General features: G+C 37.4%; 1 protein-coding gene and 1 long non-coding RNA gene across 2 annotated transcripts in view; one reads left to right on the forward strand and one right to left on the reverse strand.

Annotated features, from left to right (window-relative positions):
* LOC140162760 (MFS-type transporter SLC18B1-like) overlaps window positions 1-23,298 on the forward strand; it is a 223,089-nt gene that overhangs the window by 75,213 nt on the left and 124,578 nt on the right. The window lies entirely within an intron of this gene.
* On the reverse strand, window positions 4,220-18,855 carry LOC140162754 (uncharacterized). Its single transcript, XR_011860340.1, has 3 exons — window positions 18,775-18,855; window positions 17,353-17,625; window positions 4,220-7,472 (listed from the first exon to the last, which is right to left on the reverse strand). It is a non-coding gene; the product is annotated as an uncharacterized lncRNA (long non-coding RNA).

A 23,298-nucleotide genomic window follows, 5' to 3' on the forward strand; every position in this document is an offset into this window, starting at 1 on the left:
AAGAAATTGTATGTGTAAAAAGTGAAAGTCCAAGTCACAAGCATTAATTGAATGTAGGTTGCACTGTCGTAGCACTTAAGGGGTACTACACCCCTGACCCATTTTGTGCCTATTTTTGCATTTTTCTCAAAAATTATAGCGCATTGGTGACAAGTAAGGTATGTATGTTATAGGGGCAAGGACTACAACTGCTGCACTGAAAATCCAGCAACTCAAGGCAAGTAGTTATTGATTTATTGATCAAATATTGGTTTTCCCTCATTTTTGACTGTAACTCCACAACTGTTGTCTGTGTTGAAATAAAATTTCCAGGGCAGTAGTTGTAGTCCTTGCCCCTATAATATACATATCTTACTTGTCACCAATTTGCTATAATTTTTGAGAAAAATGCAAAAATAGGCACAAATTTGGGCAGGGTGTAGTACCCCCTTAAAATAAAGAAATTGTAAAAAGTCCCCTCCCAGGGGAGTCGTCTCTCTTACTCTCCATAGGTTGCTGTTGTCAGTCTCTCTTACTCAGGTAGTATGTAAATTAAATGGAACAGCCATTTCAGAGGGAGTATGTAAATTAAACGGAACAGCCTTTTTGGGGCCATTTCAGAAGGAGTATGTAAATTAAATGGAACAGCCAATGGGTATGTAATTTAACTGGAACAGCCTTAACGCTTCACGCTGGTATTTCCAATTATGATATAATACGATATGTCTGTTTAGTCCTACGTGTGTGGGGTGGAGGGGTGCCTGCGTGGGTGTTAGTAACAATATAATTCTCAGGTGCTATCTGTGTACAAATTGCTGAGGACTTAAAATATAGAAATTGTAAAAAGTCGCCCAATTGGGTGGAAAATGTGTAAACTTGAATTGAAAGTCCAAGTCACAAGCTTTAATTTAATGCAGGTTGCACTCTCGTAGCACTTAAAGAACTTGTAAAAAGTCTCCTGCCAGGGGAGTTGTCTCTCCATAGATTGCTGTTGTCAGTCTCTCTTATTCACAGTGAGGCTATGCAATATGATTAGGGGAAAACTATTCCAGAGGGAGTATGTAAATTAAACGGAACAGCCATTTTAGAGGGAGTATGTAAATTAAACGGAACACCCTATTTTGGGACCATTTCAGAGGGAGTATGTTAATTAAATAGAACAGCCAATGGGTATGTAATTTAACTGGAACAGCCTTAACGCTTCACGCTGGTATTTCCAATTATTATATTAATATAAATTATAATACGGATATGTCTGTTTAGTCCTACGTGTGTACGGTGGGGAGGGGGGGGGGTATGTGGGTGTTAATAACAATATAATTCTCAGGTGCTACTGTGTACAAACTCTGAGCCCGGAAGCTGCTTTATTTGATGAGAAACGGCCGGCCCTTTTTAACATTTGGGGCCATGGGGCCCATAATATTTGACTTATGAGGCCCATGGACATATGTTGAAGTTTAATTCTCTAGTGCTATCAGTAGACTCAAGCTGGGCACTGTAGCTGCTTTATTTACTGAGTAACGGCCGGCCCTATGTTTTAGCGTTTGGGGCCCTAGGGCCCATATAATGTAATATATGGGGCTCACATGCACATATATCAATGTGATTTTCAGGAGCAATCTGTGTACTAACTCTGAGCCCTAAAGCTACTTTATTTACAGAGTAACGGCCGGCCCTATGTTTTAGCGTTTGGGGCCCTGGGGCCCATATAATGTAATATATGGGGCTCACATGCACATATATCAATGTGATTTTCAGGAGCAATCTGTGTACTAACTCTGAGCCCTAAAGCTGCTTTTATTTACAGAGTAACGGCCGGCCCTATGTTTTAGCGTTTGGGGCCCTGGGGCCCATATAATGTAATATATGGGGCTCACATGTACATATAACAATGTGATTTTCAGGTGCAATCTGTGTACTAACTCTAAGCCCTAAAGCTGCTTTATTTACAGAGTAACGACCGGCCCTATGTTTTAGCGTTTGGGGCCCAGGGGCCCATATTATGTGACATATGGGGTACATATATACATATGACAATATAATACTGAAAACCTGTCTGCGTACCAAATCTGAGCCCTCTAGCTACTTTATTTGCTGAGAAACGGCCGGCCCTTTGTTTTAACATTTGGGCCCCTGGGGCCTCTAGCCGTATACATCTGGGGCTAAAATGGGCAAAAGGCACATCTACAATTTAGGGCTTATACATGTGCAACATATGAGCCCTAGTGCCCTTGTAGCTTTAGAGCTAGGCTTGTCAATCTGTTGCCCCAAATTTTTAACATTTGGGGCCCTGGGGCCATAATATATAACATATGGGGCTCATGTATACTTGTATTTATAGAGTACCCCTGGGGCTATCAGTGTACCAACTCAGGGCCCTGAGGCTGCTTCATCTGATGAGAAACGGCATGGTTTGTGTTTTTACATTTGGGCCCCTGGGGCCCGTGACCTTTGACCTCTGGGACCGAGATAGGCAAAGGCACATCTGCGGGGTAGGGCCTATAAGTGTACCACATATGGGCCCTGGGGTCCTTGTAGTTTTAGCGCTATGCTTGACAGAATGATGTGTTTGATGGGAGGAGAAGGAGGAGGAGAAGGAGATGGAGAAGAAACCACAGAATGGGAATATACCCGTCCATGCTTCGCATGCGGGTATAAATATACCCGTCCATGCTTCGCATGCGGGTATAAGGAGATGAAACCACAGGATGGCAATATACCCGTCCATGCTTCGCATGCGGGTATAACCACAGGATGGGAAGATACCCTGCATGCTATTGCATGCGGGTATAATGATTGTGGATCAAGTTGCATGCAAGATGCTTCAGTCTACCCATTTACATGTAAATGTAATGTCGGGGGGGGGCACTCCAACTTTGGAGGTGACGCGTATGTAGGGCTGTTAATACCCCATTTTCAGCATCGCTGTCACCCAAAGACCCCATATTTTTTACGAACACATGCTCTGTCACTCAAAGACCCCCTATTTTTCCATTTGATCTGTCACCCAGAAGACCCTTACAAGTTCAATTTGAACAGCAACTTTCATTTATCACGGATTTCGTTACTTATTTTGCAAAAAACAAGGAAATTTGAAGCCATTTAGAACTATAAATTCGATTTTCGAGGTTTCTGAGGCGCTGTTTCGGTTCTCACCCAAAACGATTCCATTTAAAAAAGGTCATGCTCTCACCCAATGACCCCATATTTTTTCATTTTGCTCTCACCGAATGCCCCTTAGTGCGAAAGTGCCAGCCCTATACACCTATTGAAGTGCCCCCGGGGTGTAATGTTCACCTTTTGGTCAAATGGGCTATTCCAGAAAATAAGTGCACACCCCCTATAGAGGAGTACATTTTCAATCAAAGAAATGTCCGAATTTCTAAGTCTGCTTTCTGAAAACGACTGGAATTCCAGTTGCCAATGTCACTTGAAAAAGCTTGGAAATCCAATTAAAGGAAGGAAAAATCACGGAAATGTCCAAAATGAGCTCTCAAATTGAGGATTTCTGATTTTGAACTATTTTTCTCCTGGATTTTTTTTTCACCTTTGGACACTTTAAAAGTCTGGATTTCCAACAGTCACGACTGGACAAGAAGTCCGGAAATCCGAACTCCTCTATAGCGGGTGTGCTGTCGTGTGCATCTATTTAAATTCTGGAATAGCCCAATGTATGCATGCATGGCGACCAGATTTCCCCGTCCTAGTGCATGATTTTATCATTTTGAAACAATTGCTGATTAAAAACTTTAAAGAAATCCTCATAATGTGTCAAAATTAATTTCAACGAATCATTGTTTCGTACTGAATGATGCATGGTTACCTATGTAACTGAGGGGCCAAAACAGAAAGGTAAAGGAAAAGAAACAAATTAAATCAATCATAACATTGATATCGATAACGTTTTGTAGGGCCTACATTAAAAGTGTGGGATGTTGAAAAGTGCAACTTTTTCTGAAAGCATGAAATGGGAAAACTTTGAGAGGGTAGCAAAACGATTCTGATATTCACAGCTTTTTGAATTTTTCAAATCAACAAAATGTACGTCAATGTACGTTATGCAAAGAAATGTTTTGTAATATTAGGGGTGTGTATTTCTTTTGAACCCTGTAGCTATGTACACATAATAGGCCTACCAAGACCACGTGTGATCAATCATAATTATTTGCTTGTAATAATCATTGCTGTCTGTTATCACACTCAAGCAAAGACAAAATAAGTTACTAAGTAACAGTGTGGATATAATTGATAAGATTTTTATTTGCATAAAAAACGACATTAAACAAAGCATTGTGATGTTAATTACATTACATTATAAAAATTCCTTTAAAAAAGGAATGGGGCGCCCATGTGAGCTTGGATGAGATATGGTGAATTCCATGGTGTGTAGAATTGGTATTAGTATAATGCCGGGGTATAATGATTTTTCTAGGGAAGAGTAGAAGATGATCAAATGCAAGAGAAATGTGTTTGATTGGGGGAGGTGTTCTGACAATCCAAATATATACTTAGTCCACCTCAGATGCCCTGTAACAATTTTGGCGCAGAATTGTGATCGACAATACTTAATTCACCTCGGATGACTTTGATCTGATAATGAAAATTTTCGCGCTTACACCAATCATGTCCATAACAATTTAACTCTTACAACTTCCTGTCAACTCTCTAATTTAATGTCGTAATAATGTCGTAAAAAGACAGTTGAGATTTTTATACCACTGGAAATAGTGTTTATATGCAAAAAAAAAATCCTTGCAAATTTATTCGTTTAGCAAAAATATTGTGAAATTTGAATTACGTGAAAAATATTGTGAAATTTGAATTACGTGAAAAATATTGTGAAATTTGAATTACGTTCTGGTACACCAGAAGGAAATTACAACACATTGTCTACGGAGCAGTGTTATACACATAATCATGCATAACTTGCAAATGTAAAATCGGAATCAACTGAAATTTTGGGAATACATGTAAGCTTTTTTCGTGGATGGATATCTACTGAAAATGTCATAAAAAGAGGATGCTAGGATCACGAAATACTCCTTTAATATAGCATGAAAAGCTATGCTTTGATGATCGGATTATTGTACAATTAAGTTATTCGGATTGCTGTACTGCAATGTAACATTAAGGTGGTACTACCTGACTAATTTTGCATTTTTCTCAACAAAACAACACACTACACACTGGTAACAAAAGTTACCTCTTTTCTTATCATAAATAACGTACCGCTTGTCTTGAGTCACTGAAATTCCAGTGTATATAGTAACTGGATTTCTTGCCCCTATAATATACACAACTTTTGTTACCAGTGTGTTATTATTTTTTGAGAAAAATGCAAAAATAGTCACAAATTTATCAAGGGGTGCACAGTAGGCCTACCACATTAAGTTCTTGATTATTGTTTACAAAAGTACCATTGCATATGCGCGAAGTTCTTCACATGTGCTTTGCTTTTCAGTTGATTTATAAAATAATATGGTTCTTAAATTTAGTCAGGGATTGTGCAATAATTATGACCCCCCCTTTGCCCGCCTAGCGCCCCCTTTCTCGGCTTGCCAAAAAATCTTTGCCACCCCCTCGCACATACCAAATTTTAGGAACCCAATTTGCAAATCTTAAGCACAACAAACATATCTTAAACAATCCGGGTTGTTTAGATGTCATGACTGGCTTAAACAACAACATAAATAAGTTGTTTTAGCGTGGCACTTAAACAATTATCCGAGTTATTAAAAAATTTTAAACAGTTGTTTACATATGAAAATTATTCTACTTAGTTGTTTACATAGGGGCCTACTTATACTTTTTGCTGTGAGTGTTCTATATGATGCGAGAGTAGCGAGCATGCAAGTTTTCATATTGAACATTTCAGTACTTATTTAATTTAAACGTACAGGTGCCCCATAAATGTGCGCCAAAATCGCTAGCTCCCTTTCGAGGTGGCAAAAATGGTTTGCCCGCCCAATTTACCCTATCCCATGCTTCATAATTATTGCATAGCCCCTGAGTTTTTAGGTTACGTACTTTCTGACCTTATGATCTGGGTTATGAAAACTTAGTTAATTGTTTGAAAATTTAAATACATATTGATAATTTCTTGTTCTACATGTAAAAATCTTATGTACAGAAATTAAATAGGTCTACATTTAATAGTCATTTATAATTTAATATAAAGAAGGAATGTGCAATTATTTTTAAACATATTTATTGTTTACTCTAAATTATATTTATTGTTTGTATATACTTTGAACGATGATCTATGATGAGGGTGAAAGAGCAAATTTATGATATTATGTGAAGCTTGTCCCACACATTATGAAATCCTTTATACTAGTCCGGCTGCCAAATTTTGCCACAGAAGCTTTACTTTTTTTGGTGTCCATAGTTTTGCTTTTGATGGATATTACTTTTCAAGGCCATCAATTTCAAAAATAAGTTTACTGGACCTCTGTCAGCATTGAGTATTTTGAGATATGGCGGGTCAAAGTTCGCACAGAGATCAAACTTCAAACTGCTCAAATTCTGTTGAAAAGTTCCCCCAAATATTTTCCTCTTTGTCATGGCGATCCTATCAGTGACATACCCTTCAGGAGTTATATATAATTATAAGCTAAAAGTGGTCAAAACCTGAAAAAATGCTCCGATCTTTACCAGTGTTCATCATAGAAAATCCATGCAGAAAAATATTAGTTTGTTGTGTATTCATGTTTCATTCCCGGTTTCCTTGCATGGTAACCTAGCAATAAAAGGCCAGGTCTATGTAATTCAATGGACATTGACCTTTGTCTCCACGTTACCATGGTAACGAAACATCCTGGTTATGGCAAACTATTCTTTTGTTTAGAAGACGAAATATTTGACACTATTTTCATCAAAATCGGAGTATTTTTCAGGTTTTTACCGAAATGGCGACATTTGACCTTTCTGCTTATAACTCAAGAAGGGAATGTCACAGATAGGTAAAAGTATACTTTTTCTGGATCGCTATGACAAGAGGAATAATTTGGAGAACTTTTCAACAGCAGTTGAACAGTTTGAATTTTGACCTCTGTATGAACTTTAACCCGCCATATCTCAAAATACTCAATGCTGATGACAGAGTTCCAATGAACTTACTTTCAAGATTGATGGTCTTGAGAAGGAATATCCATCAAAAACAAAACTATTGACACCAAAACAACGTCATACCCACTGGCAGCCAGACTATACGTCACAACTAACCGCGGCCGGGGCCTTGATCATCCCTCGGGATAGCTCCTGGTGGCCTTCTGGTTACGCCTTCACAACAGCAACCACTGGGAAGTCGGACGTATTGCCAGGATAGCTGCGAATTACCGCATTCAAATGCCTGCCAGACCAGGGTAAGGTGTAAACTGTACTTCTGCTGACATTGGTGCGATACTTGCAGGAATGGGAATCCGTCATTTGGGCAGGGGGTTAAAGGGTTGTCCCTAATTTGGGTGCACGCTCCACAAACTTGATTCACATATCTGAAATAAAAACAAACGGCCAAAGTACATGATTATCATAAATAATGAACTGCAGAAGTCGTTGGAAAAAGTAGGGCCTACAAACAAGGCGTGTAACCGGTTTCGCTTCGTTATTCCGAAGGGTCATTATTCCGAAGGTTCATTACTCCGAATTAACGATAAGGTTCGTTATTCCGAAGGACCGTTATTCCGAAGGGTCATTACTCCGACTTTACAACAAGGTTCGGTATTCCGAAGGGTCGTTATTCCGAAGGGTCGTTATTCCGAAGGGTCATTACTCCGAATTTAAAACAGGGCTCGTTATTCCGAATTTACAACTAGGCTCGTTATTCCGAATTTAAAACCAGGCTCGTTATTCCGAATTTAAAACAAGGCTCGTTATTCCGAAGGGTCATTACTCCGAATTTAAAACAGGGCTCGTTATTCCGAATTTACAACTAGGCTCGTTATTCCGAATTTAAAATAAGGCTCGTTATTCCGAATTTAAAACTAGGCTCGTTATTCCGAAGGGTCATTACTCGAATTTAAAACCACGCTCGTTATTCCGAATTTAAAACAAGGGTCGTTATTCGAAGGGTCATTACTCCGAATTTAAAGCAAGGTTCGATATTCCGAATTTAAAATAAGGCTCGTTATTCCGAATTTAAAACAAGGGTCGTTATTCCGAAGGTCATTACTCGAATTTAAAACCAGGCTCGTTATTCCGAATTTAAAACCATGCTCGTTATTCCGAATTTAAAACAAGGGTCGTTATTCCGAAGGGTCATTACTCCGAATTTAAAGCAAGGTTCGATATTCCGAATTTAAAATAAGGCTCGTTATTCCGAATTTAAAACAAGGGTCGTTATTCCGAAGGGTCATTACTCCGAATTTAAAACCAGGCTCGTTATTCCGAATTTAAAACCATGCTCGTTATTCCGAATTTAAAACAAGGGTCGTTATTCCGAAGGGTCATTACTCCGAATTTAAAGCAAGGTTCGATATTCCGAATTGAAAATAAGGCTCGTTATTCGAATTTAAAACAAGGGTCGTTATTCCGAAGGGTCATTACTCGAATTTAAAACCAGGCTCGTTATTCCGAATTTAAAACAAGGGTCGTTATTCCGAAGGGTCATTACTCCGAATTTATATTAAGGTTCATTATTCCGAAGGGTCGTTACTCGAATTTAATATGAGACTCGTTATTCCGAAGGGTCATTACTCCGAATTAAAAAGTAGGCTCGTTATTCCGAATTTAAAACTAGGTTCGTTATTCCGAATTTAAAACAAGGGTCGTTATTCCGAAGGGTCATTATTCCGAATTTAAAAAGAAGGCTCGTTATTCCGAATTTAAAACAAGGGTCGTTATTCCGAAGGGTCATTATTCCGAATTTAAAATTAGGCTCGTTATTCCGAATTTTAAACAAGAGTCGTTATTCCGAAGGGTCATTACTCCGAATTTCGGAGTAATGACCCTTCGGTCGGAATAACGAACCTGGTTGTAAATTCGATTCAATAGGGTTCGTTATTCCGAAGGGTCATTACTCCGAAATGACAATAATGGGCCTTATAGGTAAAAAAAAGAAAGAAAGAAAGAAACAAACAAAGAAAGAAAGAAAGAAAGAAAGAAGAGGAATGGAGAGAGAGAGAGAGATAAAAATATAGACAAAATGAAAGGATATAAAGAGAGGAATAAAAGAAAGAACGAAGAAAGGGGAGGGCGAGAGAGAGAAGAGAGACAAAGAAAGACAAATAGAAAAAAGACAAAAAGCAGACAAAAAATAAAGAAAGTAATGAAAGAAAGTAATAAAAGAAAGTATTAAAAGAAAGAAAGAAAGAAAGAAAGAGACAGACAGAAAAAAGAATTAAAGAAAAAAATGACGAAAGTCAGAAAGGCAGGCAGACAGACAAAACATAAAGAAATACAAAATTTAAAAAAATGACGGATAGAGAGAGAGAGAGAGAGGAAGACAGACAGAAATATAAAAAGAAAGAAAGACATACAGACACACAGACACAGAAAGAAAGAAAGAACGAAAGAAAGAAAAAAAGAAAGAATGAGAAGAAAGAAAATAAGTAAGCAAGTAAATAAGAAAGAGAGAAAAAAAAAAAGAATGGCCAAAACTTGCAAAAAATATAGTCAGTCAAATATTAAAAAGTAACACAGAAAGCTCATAAACAGTACCACACAACTTAAGTTATAATGAATCATTCAACACATTTTTGTCTCATTTGATATGATGACACATTTCAGTGAAGTGCACTTGTGAGCAATGACACCCAATGCCTTTAATTTCTTATACTTATAATTGCAAAATCTGGCCTTATTAGGCCTACAGTCAGAAATATTTTTTTTTACATAATAATTAGTTTTGAGATGAAAAAAAATGAAACATTTATCACTTATTTACAAATGCAAATTGAATCACAAAAGTACATTATTTTGTACAATTTCTCGAGCAACAAGTGATACGCATTTATTAACCTATTTCATACACGAGAAAAAAAAAATCCTGTTACTTTTTCATTTTTGTATCAAAATTGTTACTAAAAATTTGGGAAATGCAGGCAAATACAAATGCACCAACTCGCAAGTAAAATGAACGCGTCCGAAAGCACTGCGAGTACTACGCGGAGTGCGCGCCCGTGCAATTATACAACATTTATGCACGGCTAGTAATTTACTAAAGCTGGTTTCATACTTTCTGCCGCTTGCCGCTGGCCGCTGAGCGGCATGACGCTTCATCATGCCGCTTGTACTTTTCTGCAAGCGGAGCGGCACACCGCTAAGCGGCAGCGGCATGACTCTGAAAGCTACTCTTGCCGCTCAGCACCGCTCCAAAATCGTATTTTGTTCTCATACGTCAGAGCGGCACCGCTCCGAGTTGACTTGAATTCAACTCCCAGCGGTGCTGCCGCCGCGGCAAAGCGGTGAAGTAATCGATATATCGGCTTGCCGCTGGTCACCGCTAGCGTTTTTAGTGAGATTGCGCAGTGAAGTAAAATCATCTTCAGAGCGGCAAAGCGGCAAGCGGCAGGAAAGTATGAAACCAGCATTACGGAGGCTTTGATTGGTTCTCACTATCTAGGAGTGTATACAATATCATCATTTCGCCATTTGCCCACTTCAGTGCCCCCCTTTGTTTTTTGGGTTTTGTTTTGTTTCTTTGCATTCCGTACCCATTCAAATCTTCGAGGTGTAACTTTTCATTAATCTCCTAATCTATACAATGAAAATTGAGTTTCTGCATGACTATTCCGACACGCCTTAAGGTTATTATGATGTTGCGATTATAAAATTTGAAAACAAAATTTGATTAGCAAGCTAGCCAGAGCTGCATCATCTTTTCTTCCATAATATAGTACATGAAAATACAAAGCGTTTGGTGAATTGTAATTCATTATGGAAATATAATAGACATATTAATATTGAATAGCAAAAACTTGTTGCATCGAATTTTCGACGTGGACCAAAAAGTGACACTAACAATACCAAATCCTTTTATCTAAAAACATTGAAAATCTCACCGTATTATCAAACTTTTGATAACATTTTCAAACATATTTTCTCATTTTTAAATAGGCCTATATCACATTCTCAAAGATCATAGTTTGCCAATACCATGTTCCTGGTTTTGAGGGGCGATTGACATATTTTGATACAGTTTTGACACCCTTCCTGACGTTGATGACGTTTTGGGCGCTTTGGCTCGGCTAACTCTAATCAGCCGGAATCAGTGGACCGGAAAATTCAGGGCAACTTTCATTGCATCAAAAATGCGTCATTAAAGGAAAAACCCAGGAAAAACATATCAAGTACTGAGTAAAATGAAATCATTTACTAAGATATATTATTACTGACTTTTCCTTGGTCTCACATGAAATTTCTTAACATATCCAAACTGAATGTAGAACGTAGCCTTTAAAGTGTAGGCCTATACCCGGGGCCTATACGAGGGATCCAACATGAAAGCTTACATCGGCTTTGCCATTTCAAGCAGCTTTTGATGACATAATGGTAATCTAGCTGAAACTTAACCAGGTATTTTCTTGTTTTGAAAGGTCCAGTAGCTTCTAGTGACAGAATTTAAACTTCTGAAGTCCAAAATCAAATATCTACAGTTGGTAAACATCATTAGCAAACATTCCTGACTTGAATATCTAAAAGTTGATATCCATGGTTTAAAAAGGGCACCTGATTTTGAGAATAATTGTACAAGTGTGCTCTTTTCAAATATGTATTTGGATTTCCCTTACGATAATACATGTGAGAGATATAAAGGCTCGAAATGGTAAAGAGACTTTCGAGATAACCTATACTTAGAATGTCATGTACGTAGAACTATAATAAAAAGGGTTATGCAAGGGCCAGAAAGAACCATTTTAGGCATGAGAAGCCAGGTTCTGTTAAAGCCAGAAGGAACCATTTTGAGTTCTTGCAATTTCCTAGAACCCCTAGTTGTCCTGTATGTAGAACCCCTACAACCTGTTTGTTTCTAAGATTGTGTCATCAGTTGATTAATAGGCCTACTCTGTCTTCGTGTTCATGGATTTCAACCCTAAAAGTTCAGTGAGAGCACTCAACTTTTGAATAGACGGGTATAATGTGCCTGTCAAGAGTTATCTTATAACTGGCACCCATCCTGACGTTGATGGCGTTTTGGGCGTATTTGGCTCGACTAACTCCAATCAGCTGGAATTAGCGGACCGGAAAACTGCCAGCGAGATAGCTAGATCTCACACCACTCTTCGCCATACATACATTCTCCCAGCCACATTTCCCTAACATAATATGAAATGAAAAAAAAAGGAAATTTAGTTCGGCAGAGGCGCCATCCAGTTTTCCGGTCCGCTAATTCCGGCTGATTGGAATTAGCCGAATAATAAGAAAAGACCCCTTTTTTAAAGTCAATATGCTAGATGAGACCCTCCTTCTTTTTTACATTCTACCCAATTTTATCATAAAAATGCCATGAAGTAATTAATGAAGAAACTTAAAATCAAACTATTGGCATCTATATTTCTATTGCAAATTTGCAAAAATTAAAACTTTTGAAATTTGTTCCATATTTATTGAAATTTCTCTACCCGATAACTCCCTTTTTCAAGTCTTATACCCAATAAACCCATTTTGTCAAAAATTTACACGCAATTACCCTTTTTTCATTTTTATAATACCCAATAAACCCTTTTAATCACCATTTATTACCGACAGGCCCCTACTACCCAACGCCTGTCGGCACTATACCCCAACCATCCTCCCCCCCCGAGTTCAGTAGGGCATACATGTTTAGAAAATGAACGCTTTTCCAGTTTTTGGTACATAGGGCCAAAAATTACTTTATGGCCAATTTTGTCAATAACGAAGCATTTTAGACAGTGCAAACAAATCCTTCTTTGACTTGCTTTTGCATGACGAGCAATTTGAGACCATTTGCGTTGAAATCGGAGCATTTTTAATTTTTGGCCCCTGTGTGGCCAAAAAAACTGACCACCGCCCAAAATTTGACCTTTTGCTTATAACTCAAGAACGGTAAGTCGCAGGTAGGTCAAACTATACTTTTTCTGAATCCTTGCAATGAATGAGAGGAAATAATTTGTTAACCAGATTTGAGCAACTTTGAAATTTGACCACTGTGTTGACCTTTAACCTTGAATATGGCCGGAGTGCCGGGACATATTTTTTGTTAACATCTTGAATGTGTTATAGGGGAATTAAAAGCGAAAACAAACATTTAAATAGGAATCTATTCTTTATGCAAATCACACATTATTGCTTTAAATGTGTTTATCGTTAGCCATAGACCTAGGGGCTATAGTTAGCCCTTAGTGTTTTTGAGTATTTACGTGACTGTTTAATTTACTGTTTAATTTGGTTAATTTAGTCTTTACCTCATGTACCTTAACTGTAATCATGGTAACCTTTAAAGGTATTACAAAGTAAACGTATTGAAGTGTTTAAACAAGTATTTAAAACCCAAACATTTTAATTTTCGGTGCATTAATAGGGAACGCTATTATTATACCAATTCATGTTTAACAAAAATCTAACTCCATACTTTTTTTATCGTTCATTAAAAAAAGTTAGGTTTCTAGCATGTTTCGTTTTGTACCTTTACTCTGTTGAAATCCCGACATCTAAAAACCCAAGATGGCCGCCAATTAAATATGCAAATTAGGTTATTTTTGTATTTTTCGCTTTTATTTAACCAAAGTATTAATTAATTAGTTAATTGATTAATTAGTTTCTTTAGTTCGTTCTTTCTTTCTTTCTTTCTTTCTTTCTTTCTTTCTTTCTTTCTTTCTTTCTTTCTTTCTTTCTTTCTTTCTTTCTTTCTTTCTTTCTTTCTTTCTTTCTTTCTTTCTTTCTTTCTTTCTTTCTTTCTTTCTTTCTTTCTTTCTTTCTTTCTTTCTTTCTTTCTTTCTTTCTTTCTTTCTTTCTTTCTTTCTTTCTTTCTTATTATTGGTTTTTTTTTACCTATAAGGCCCATTATTGTCATTTCGGAGTAATGACCCTTCGGAATAACGAACCCTATTGAATCGAATTTACAACCAGGTTCGTTATTCCGAAGGAATCAATACTCTCGAAGGGTCATTACTCCAAAATTCGGAGTAATGACCCTTCGGAATAACGACCCTTGTTTTAAATTCGGAATAACGAGCATGGTTTTAAATTCGGAATAACGAGCCTGGTTTTAAATTCGGAGTAATGACCCTTCGGAATAACGAGCCTTGTTTTAAATTCGGAATAACGAGCATGGTTTTAAATTCGGAATAACGAGCCTTCTTTTGAATTCGGAATAATGACCCTTCGGAATAACGAGCCTTGTTTTAAATTCGGAATAACGACCCTTGTTTTCAATTCGGAATATCGAACCTTGCTTTAAATTCGGAGTAATGACCCTTCGGAATAACGACCCTTGTTTTAAATTCGGAATAACGACCCTTGTTTTCAATTCGGAATATCGAACCTTGCTTTAAATTCGGAGTAATGACCCTTCGGAATAACAAGCATGGTTTTAAATTCGGAATAACGAACCTAGTTTTAAATTCGGAATAACGAGCCTACTTTTTAATTCGGAGAATTGACCCTTCGGAATAACGAGTCTCATATTAAATTCGGAGTAACGACCCTTCGGAATAATGAACCTTAATATAAATTCGGAGTAATGACCCTTCGGAATAACGACCCTTGTTGTAAATTCGGAATAACGAGCCTGGTTTTAAATTCGGAGTAATGACCCTTCGGAATAACGACCCTTGTTTTAAATTCGGAATAACAAGCCTTATTTTCAATTCGGAATATCGAACCTTGCTTTAAATTCGGAGTAATGACCCTTCGGAATAACGACCCTTGTTTTAAATTCGGAATAACGAGCATGGTTTTAAATTCGGAATAACGAGCCTGGTTTTAAATTCGGAGTAATGACCCTTCGGAATAACGACCCTTGTTTTAAATTCGGAATAACGAGCCTTATTTTAAATTCGGAATATCGAACCTTGCTTTAAATTCGGAGTAATGACCCTTCGGAATAACGACCCTTGTTTTAAATTCGGAATAACGAGCCTTATTTTAAATTCGGAATATCGAACCTTGCTTTAAATTCGGAGTAATGACCCTTCGGAATAACGACCCTTGTTTTAAATTCGGAATAACGAGCGTGGTTTTAAATTCGGAGTAATGACCCTTCGGAATAACGAGCCTAGTTTTAAATTCGGAATAACGAGCCTTATTTTAAATTCGGAATAACGACCCTTGTTTTAAATTCGGAATAACGAGCGTGGTTTTAAATTCGGAGTAATGACCCTTCGGAATAACGATCCAAGTTTTAAATTCGGAATAACGAGCCTTATTTTAAATTCGGAATAATGAGCCTACTTGTAAATTCGGAATAACGAGCCCTGTTTTAAATTCGGAGTAATGACCCTTCGGAATAACGAGCCTTGTTTTAAATTCGGAATAACGAGCCTTGTTTTAAATTCGGAATAACGAGCCTAGTTGTAAATTCGGAATAACGAGCCCTGTTTTAAATTCGGAGTAACGACCCTTCGGAATAACGACCCTTCGGAATAATGACCCTTCGGAGTAATGACCCTTCGGAATAGTGAACCTTCGGAGTAATGACCCTTCGGAATAATGAGCCTTGTTGTAAATTCGGAGTAATGACCCTTCGGAATAACGGTCCTTCGGAATAACGACATGACCCGTGTAACCATCAGGCTGGTCGTCCGATCGAGGGGAGGGGCAAATATAAAGCATATTCCATAATGATAATATTATTATGATGAACGCATTCTGTTGAAATTATCTCACCCATTGACGACAATGTTAAAATGTTAGAAGTCCACTTGGGACTATAGGCCTAGTGGTCAAGCATGAATGATCTAGGTCTGTGCGATCAGGTTAAGACTCCTAAGTGGTCAAATGATATATGTGCGCATAGGTCAAGACCCCTATGATCTAGGTCTGTGCGCTCAGGTTAAGACACCTAAGTGGTCAGGCATGAACAGATGTGCACTCAGGTTAAGACCCTATAAGTAGGCCTATAGTCAAGTATGAATGATAGGTCCGGGATAGGTCTTTGGGCTCATTCTATGACCTAAGTAAGTGGTCAATCATGAAATCAATCAATTGATATCGGAACTAATAGTAAAGGACCAGCCTGTAGACTCCGTGACCAAATCATAGAACAAAAGTTTGAGAGTCATTTTGGGATCTTTGATTGATTCTGAATAAATTTAGCTTGGGCTCACCTCCTGAAACTTCCGGGCATTCCAGGGAGGGGTGAATCAAGGTCACATGGGGTCAAATTTTCAGAATGCTCCAATTATGTCAAATAGCAAATTACTCGTATGGTCATGAGGATTCCAAAAATGTATAGTATGTCAGACCTTTCAAGAGGGCGCTATGACGAAAAATGTTCAAATGTCAACGACCTTTTGAATTCTGAGTTAACAACGTCTGATTTTGGTGATTTTGGTGTCTAATCATGCGCGTATTTTGGGGGGGCTTTGGGGGCGCCAGCCCCCCGGGGTAAAAGCAGGGGGCGGCCAAAATGAAGGGGCGGCGGAAGAATAAGGGGCGGCAAAAACAGGGGCGGCAAAAAACGAAGGGGCGGTAAAAATAATTAGTTTAAAAAAAAGGGCGGAAAATTTTGAAAAAAATGGTACTGTACATCGAAATGTGTTGCTTTTGGGGCGCTTGCGCCTGAAACCGTTTTTTTTTTTTTTTTTGCTCTTCACTTTTTCAAACGACCGAGAAAAAAATTGGGTCAACCTTTTCGGGCTGTTGAGGAAGGGCGGCAAATTGAATTTTCTTCAGCCCCCGGGGTTGGGGCGGCCACGGTACGCCACTGCTAATTATATGTTTTCTTGCATGAGAAATACAACTACACAACTTAAAAAACTGTGCAAGGAACCGATGACCTAATTACAATATGGATGCTTTTGGCATCCATGTTGCAAAAGAGGGTCATCGGTTACTTGTATAGTTTTTAATTTACTTAGTTGTATTTCTCATGCAAGAAGACATATAATTAGAAACCAAAATTACCAAAATCAGACGTTGTTAATTATTTTCAGAATTCAAAAGGTCGTTGACCTTTTTAATTTTTCATCAAAGCGTCCTCTAGAAAGGTCTGACGCATAACAAACTATAGGCTACATTTTTGGAATCCTCATGACCATGCGAGTATTTTGATATATTACTTGACATAATTGGAGCATTCTGAAAATTTGACCCCATGTGACCTTGATTGATCCCTCACTGAAATGCCCGGACGTTTCAAGAGGTGAGCCCAAGCTAAATTTATCCAGAATCAATTAAAGATCCCAAAATGACTCTCAAACCTTTGTTCTATGATTTGGTTACAATCTGGTCCTTTACTATAATTGTACTTACCTGCACCTGCAGGCAACATAGTATTGGTAAAGATTCACGTTTATTGCATCGGGATCAACCAAGGTAGCCGGATACCACCAGTCGTTATCCCCCACACCTTGAATGGCCACACCAGATACCAGTTGATAACTGCAGTATTCTTGACAGGTACGAGTATAGATGGGCAACCTTGCTTGTTCAGCGTCTATCGCTTGAGCACGATCTGGTCTATCAAAATGAACGCCAACTGAAGCGGCAGGCCTCCCTCTTAGTTTACTGTCGTAAACCTCTTTTCTGCAGGCATATAAATAATAATAATCATGGTTGATAATGGAACTATCTTGAGAAAGAAATAAAGGGATTAAGGGAAGCAAGAGAGAATCAAACTAAATTTGGAAAGGAAGGAAAGAAACAAGAAATGTGATAACGTTAGTATTATAATGAAGAAAGAGAATGAAAAAAGAACCAGAAAACGAGAAACAGAAAACGAGAGAAAGAAAGAAAGAAAGAAATCTGAAAGAAAGAAATCTGAAAGAAAGAAATCTGAAAGAAAGAAATCTGAAAGAAAGAAAGAAAGAAAGAAAGAAAGAAAGAAAGAAAGAAAGAAAGAAAGAAAGAAAGAAAGAAAGAAAGAAAGAAAGAAAGAAAGAAAGGAAGGAAGGAAGGAAGGAAGGAAAGAAAGAAAAATAGAAATAAAGAAAGAAAGAAAGAAAGAAAGAAAGAAAGAAAGAAAGAAAGAAAGAAAGAAAGGAAGGAAAGAAAGAAAGAAAGAAAGAAAGAAAGAAAGAAATCTGAAAGAAAGAAAGAAAGAAAAGAAAGAAAGACAGAACGATAGAAAGAAAGGAAGGAATGAAGAAAGAAAGAAAGAAAGAAAGAAAGAAAGAAAGAAAGAAAGAAAGAAAGAAATAAAGAAAGAAAAAAAGAAAAAAAAAGAAAGAAAAAAAAAGAAAGAAAAAAAAAAGAAAGAAAGAAAGAAAGAAAGGAAAGAAAGAAAGAACGAAAGAAAGAAAGAAAGAAAGAAAGAAAGAAAAGAAAGAAAGACAGAACGATAGAAAGAAAGGAAGGAATGAAGAAAGAAAGAAAGAAAAAGAAAGAAAGAAAGAAAGAGAAAGAAAGAAAGAAAGAAAGAAAAAAAAAAAAAAAAAAAAGAAAGAAAAAAGAAAGAAAGAAAGAAAGAAAGAAAGAAAGAAAGAAAGAAAGAAAGAAAGAAAGAAAAAGAAAGATTGCAATCCAGGCAAGGAAGAAAAGAAAAGAAAAAAGAAAAGAATTAGAAAAAACGGAAAAGAAAACAACAGAACAAAAGAAAAATGAGATATGATGGTAAGAATGAATGAAATTTAGAAAGTAAAGAAAACAAAATAGGCAAAAACAGAAAAACGGCTAGAAGTAAAGAATAAAAAAACAAATAGGGGAAGAAAGGAAGGATAATATAAGAACACTTACGTAATGGGAGATCGTGGACATAGTGTATGCTCACTGGTCGTTACGAGGACCGTGCAACTCAACACAGCCAACACCAGCACCTATGTGTAAAAAAGAATCAGGAAAATGATAAAAATGGTAACTATCGAGTTCATAAAAAAAAAGAAAAACCTACACTTTTTTAGGTTTTTGGACAAAAAATCTATAGCTTCAATATCAAAGGTCAAAATTTCAATTGACCGTCGGGTTTTCATCCCAGCTACATACACTTAAAGTACATGTCATTAGATTTATACAATTTACTTCGAGGATTGTTAAATTTCAAAAATATCAATTTTTAATCATTTGCCATAAAATGTGTATTATATCGCGAATTTCAAAACATCAATATTATTTGATATCAGAAGGACATTACTCGTTTTAAAAATACAATTCGATATGTCTGATGTGCTCTCAGGTCCCAAAACAAAAAAATACGTGAAAACGTCGCTATCCGAGCCTTAAACTAATAAGCCGTTTTCTTTTTTCCCCATCATCAATATTCATAATTGTTCCAAATCTTAGATTCAAACAAACATTTAACACAGATGCCTTATCAACAAGAAGAAGAAGAACCCCGCAAAAGAAATGCAACCCTAGGCTTGTATGAAGGTCTATGTACAGACCATCAATAACCAAGTCATAATCATTTGGGCATGACAAAACTCACCGTATTTTTTTATGTTCATGGTGTCTGCAATGTTGGGTAGGCCTACACTGTTCTGCAAAAACCGTTTTGTTCTGAAATAAAATATAAAGTTGAAAGGAGTTGATTGGTAACTGCTTATACACAAGTATAGCTATGTAGTTAAATTTAAATTTGGTTAATGGCCAGAGCTTTCGATCCTGCCAGAATCTTGATCAAAGGCAGATGTGACACGAAATTAAAAAAAAAATGAAAAAAAAAACAAACAAAAAAACAAAAACACACACACAAAAAAAACCCGACATGCAATAAAATTGCTCAAAGCATGCAAGAAGATGATTCAATATCAGGTTTGCAGAAATTCATAAACGGTTGTTTATAACTAATTTTTAAACAAAATAATATTTTCAAAAATGTATAGGCCCTACCATTATTTTAAGGGCTCTATCACCCATCTTTACACAGCATTCTGAATAGGGCCTACAAAGAATATCCTCCTGATATCAAATAATATTGATTTCTTGAAATTCGCGACATAATACAAATTTTATGTCAAATGATTAAAAATTTATATTTTTGACATTTAACAGTTCTCGAAGTAAAATTTATAAATCTAATGATATTACTTAAAGTGTATGTAGCTAGGAGGAAAAAGCCGACGATCATTTGAAAATTTTGACGTTTCATATTAAAGATATACATTTTGTTCCCAAAAGAATTTTTTAGGTCTTTGGGGGAAAAATATGTGTATCTTCAATAAGAAAGGACACAATTTTCAAATGATCGTCGGCTTTCCTCCCAGCTATACATATACTTTAAGTACATATCATTACATTTATAAATTTTACTTCGAGGACTGTTAAATATGAAATAATAAATAAATAAATAAATAAATATCAATTTCTAATAATTTGCCATAAAATTTGTATTATGTCGCCAATTTCTAAAAATCAAAATTATTTGATATCAGAAGGACATTCCTCGTATTCAGAATGCAATTCGATATGTCTGATGTGCTCTCATGTCCCACAAAAAGTGACATCATCATGAGTAAGATTCTACAAATAAAAAATTAATAATTCAGAGTCTGATATAAGGATGGTGGGTGTTTTTCCTGCATTATACCACATTACATAGGTGGCAACAACATGTTGCCCTGGCACCATATTAAGTTAGTTCAGCCGAAAGCAGCTCGCAGGTAGCAGGGCCAAAGTTCAGATGGTTTTGTCTCCAGGCCTTCGCTCATTTTAGAGCGCGCGCAGCCAGAGCAGTGCGGCCCTGCTGGAGCGCATCCAAATTGTGCTCTTGTGCCATAAGGCCTACGAGGAATGATGACGGCTTACAAAACTGTGAAGTTACTATTTGTACGTATATACTTGCACTTGCTACAAAAGCACTTACCACTTAGACATTATTATAAAAACACTTTAATTGTATGCATTAGAAGTGCAACTCACACATCTGGATTAAGTGTTATAGCCCCTGAAATAACCAGATAGAATGATTAAAGTAATAATAATTGAGCTTTTGACAAATTAAAATCTAGTCTTTAAATATACATGGTAAAAAAAATCACTGCCATTATGTGTTTCGTTTCGTATTGGTGTGGATGAGCAAGGTTTGGCGCTCAAAATTGTTAAAGTTAGATAATATACATCATGTTACATACCTGAGATGATAAACCTCGACGCTTGGCTTCTGGGAGACGGTTAAAGTTGGTGACACTCTCAGTGCAATTTTGGAAGATTATACTTGATGTTGGTTCTTTTCGTTGCTTTTATCCTTTTCAGAAGCCGGATTTTGGATTATAATAATATACAAACATTACACTATCAACCAAGGGCGTAAATCGGGTGGGGGACAGGGGGACACGTCCCCCTCACTTTTCAAAGTGGGGGGGACACAATATCAAATGTCCCCCCACATTTTGGTCCCCACCCCAAAAAAAAAGGAAAGGAGAGAAGAGAAAAGGAGAAAAAGAAGAGAAAGGGAGAAAAAGAAGAGAAAAGGAGAAAAGAGAAGAAAAATGTTAAATTGCACGTAATTGAGTAGGCCCATCACTGTCCATACCTAAAAATCCGCACAGCCGGGTCGATCGTAAGTATAATATATTATAGGCCTGTGATTATTTTGGGCATTGCTTGAAGGCGGGTCCTCAGCCCAAAAGCCTGTACTGCGGGCCCGTCGATATGCAGGGCCCGTCACATTTTATCACCAAAGTCAGTTTAAAGACGGACTCAATGCTGACTTCAACATCAATCCATGCATGCTTTAGTAATAATTCCAAATCTCAAGTAAAATTTTGCAAATTGAGTCCTTTTTTTTTATAACAGTGTAAAAATTATGCACCAAATGACTTCAATTGGACCTTCATTTTGCAAAATTTTCCAACGTCTGACGGCGGAACATCCCCCCTCAGACACCCCCCCCTGCATATACATAAACAAGTGGTCATTTTCGCTTCTGTTTTAGTGAAGACTTGTCCACAATTTAGGCCGTTATTTCACAATTTTTCAGCTGTTTCAAGCTAAAATTTTATACAATAATAGTGCCAAAATGTTCCACCAAATGGCTTCAATTAATAGGTCTTCATTTTGCAAAAGGTTCTTACCTCTCAGGGGGGAACATCCCCCCTCAGACACCCCCCTGCGTATACAGAAACAAGTGGTCGCTTTCGCTTCTGTTTTAGTGAAGACTTGTCCACGAATGGCTTATTAGGCCGTTATTTCACAATTTTTCAGCTGTTTCAAGCTAAAATTTTACACAATAATAGTGCCAAAATGTTCCACCAAATGGCTTCAATTAGGTCTTCATTTTGCAAAAGGTTCTTACTTCTGAGGGGGCACATCCCCCCTCAGACACCCCCTGCGTCGCGGGGGCATGACGTGCGGCGCTATCGCGCCGAAATGTCAATGACTAATAATTTTCATTGTGTCCCCCCCACTTTCAAAAATGGATTTACGCCCCTGCTATCAACCAAATATTTCACCTTGTCTATTGTGAATCTTTTGTGCCGTCAACAACAAAAGCTTGCCTAGGTCCGGGTAATATGGCATGACGTCCTATTATTTAACCGCACTTTCTATATTTATACATTAATACTGATTAGACTTTACCAAGTCGTTTTGGCAACCTTAAGGGTACATGTACTTGGCCATCAATTTCATTCAGGGGCGTGTTTGAAAAACTCAGTGCAGTTACTGCACAGCGCATTATGAAAAAAAAAACTTAACACGGGTTTCGAACCACTGCCAAGGTAGGCCTACTATGAATGCCAAAGAGTGACAGGCGACGATGCCTAGGCTACTACTGTGCAATCAGCACATATTTGTGAGTTGACCAATGGAGATTAAATGAGGGGTACAATGGTTGAGCCATATCCCTATCATGGTTAACATACTTCGGCCTACTATACTGCAGTAGTAGGGTAGGCCTAGGTGAGGTCGCTGTTGATGACTTGGAAGAGAGAAGTTGAAAGATTCTGACTTTAAAAAAAAAACCAGGCCTTGTACCAAGGCTCAATACTGACATGGCGTATGACGGTGAGGGCGTATAAGAACGCGTGATGTGTCATATGTGTGGGCGTAAGACCAGTAGCGTAAGACTACGTGGGCATAAGACGTCGACACATGCGGTTGATACGGTCTAATGCTTAGCCTATTGTTAACATTCTGTAAATTTGCTAATGATCAAGCCCGGTGATCAAGTTCCGTGATCAAAATTGCAGATAGAATTGAGATAGAGTATGCCTATGTAAATTAACGATGAAACAGTTTATGATTTTGTATGTCAACAGATATTTAAAAAAAGAGAATTTTAGTGAAAAAAACAACAACACACGAACACGACATTGGTCACAC

Source organism: Amphiura filiformis, chromosome 10, assembly GCF_039555335.1.
Source record: "Amphiura filiformis chromosome 10, Afil_fr2py, whole genome shotgun sequence".
NCBI lineage: Eukaryota > Metazoa > Echinodermata > Ophiuroidea > Amphilepidida > Amphiuridae > Amphiura > Amphiura filiformis.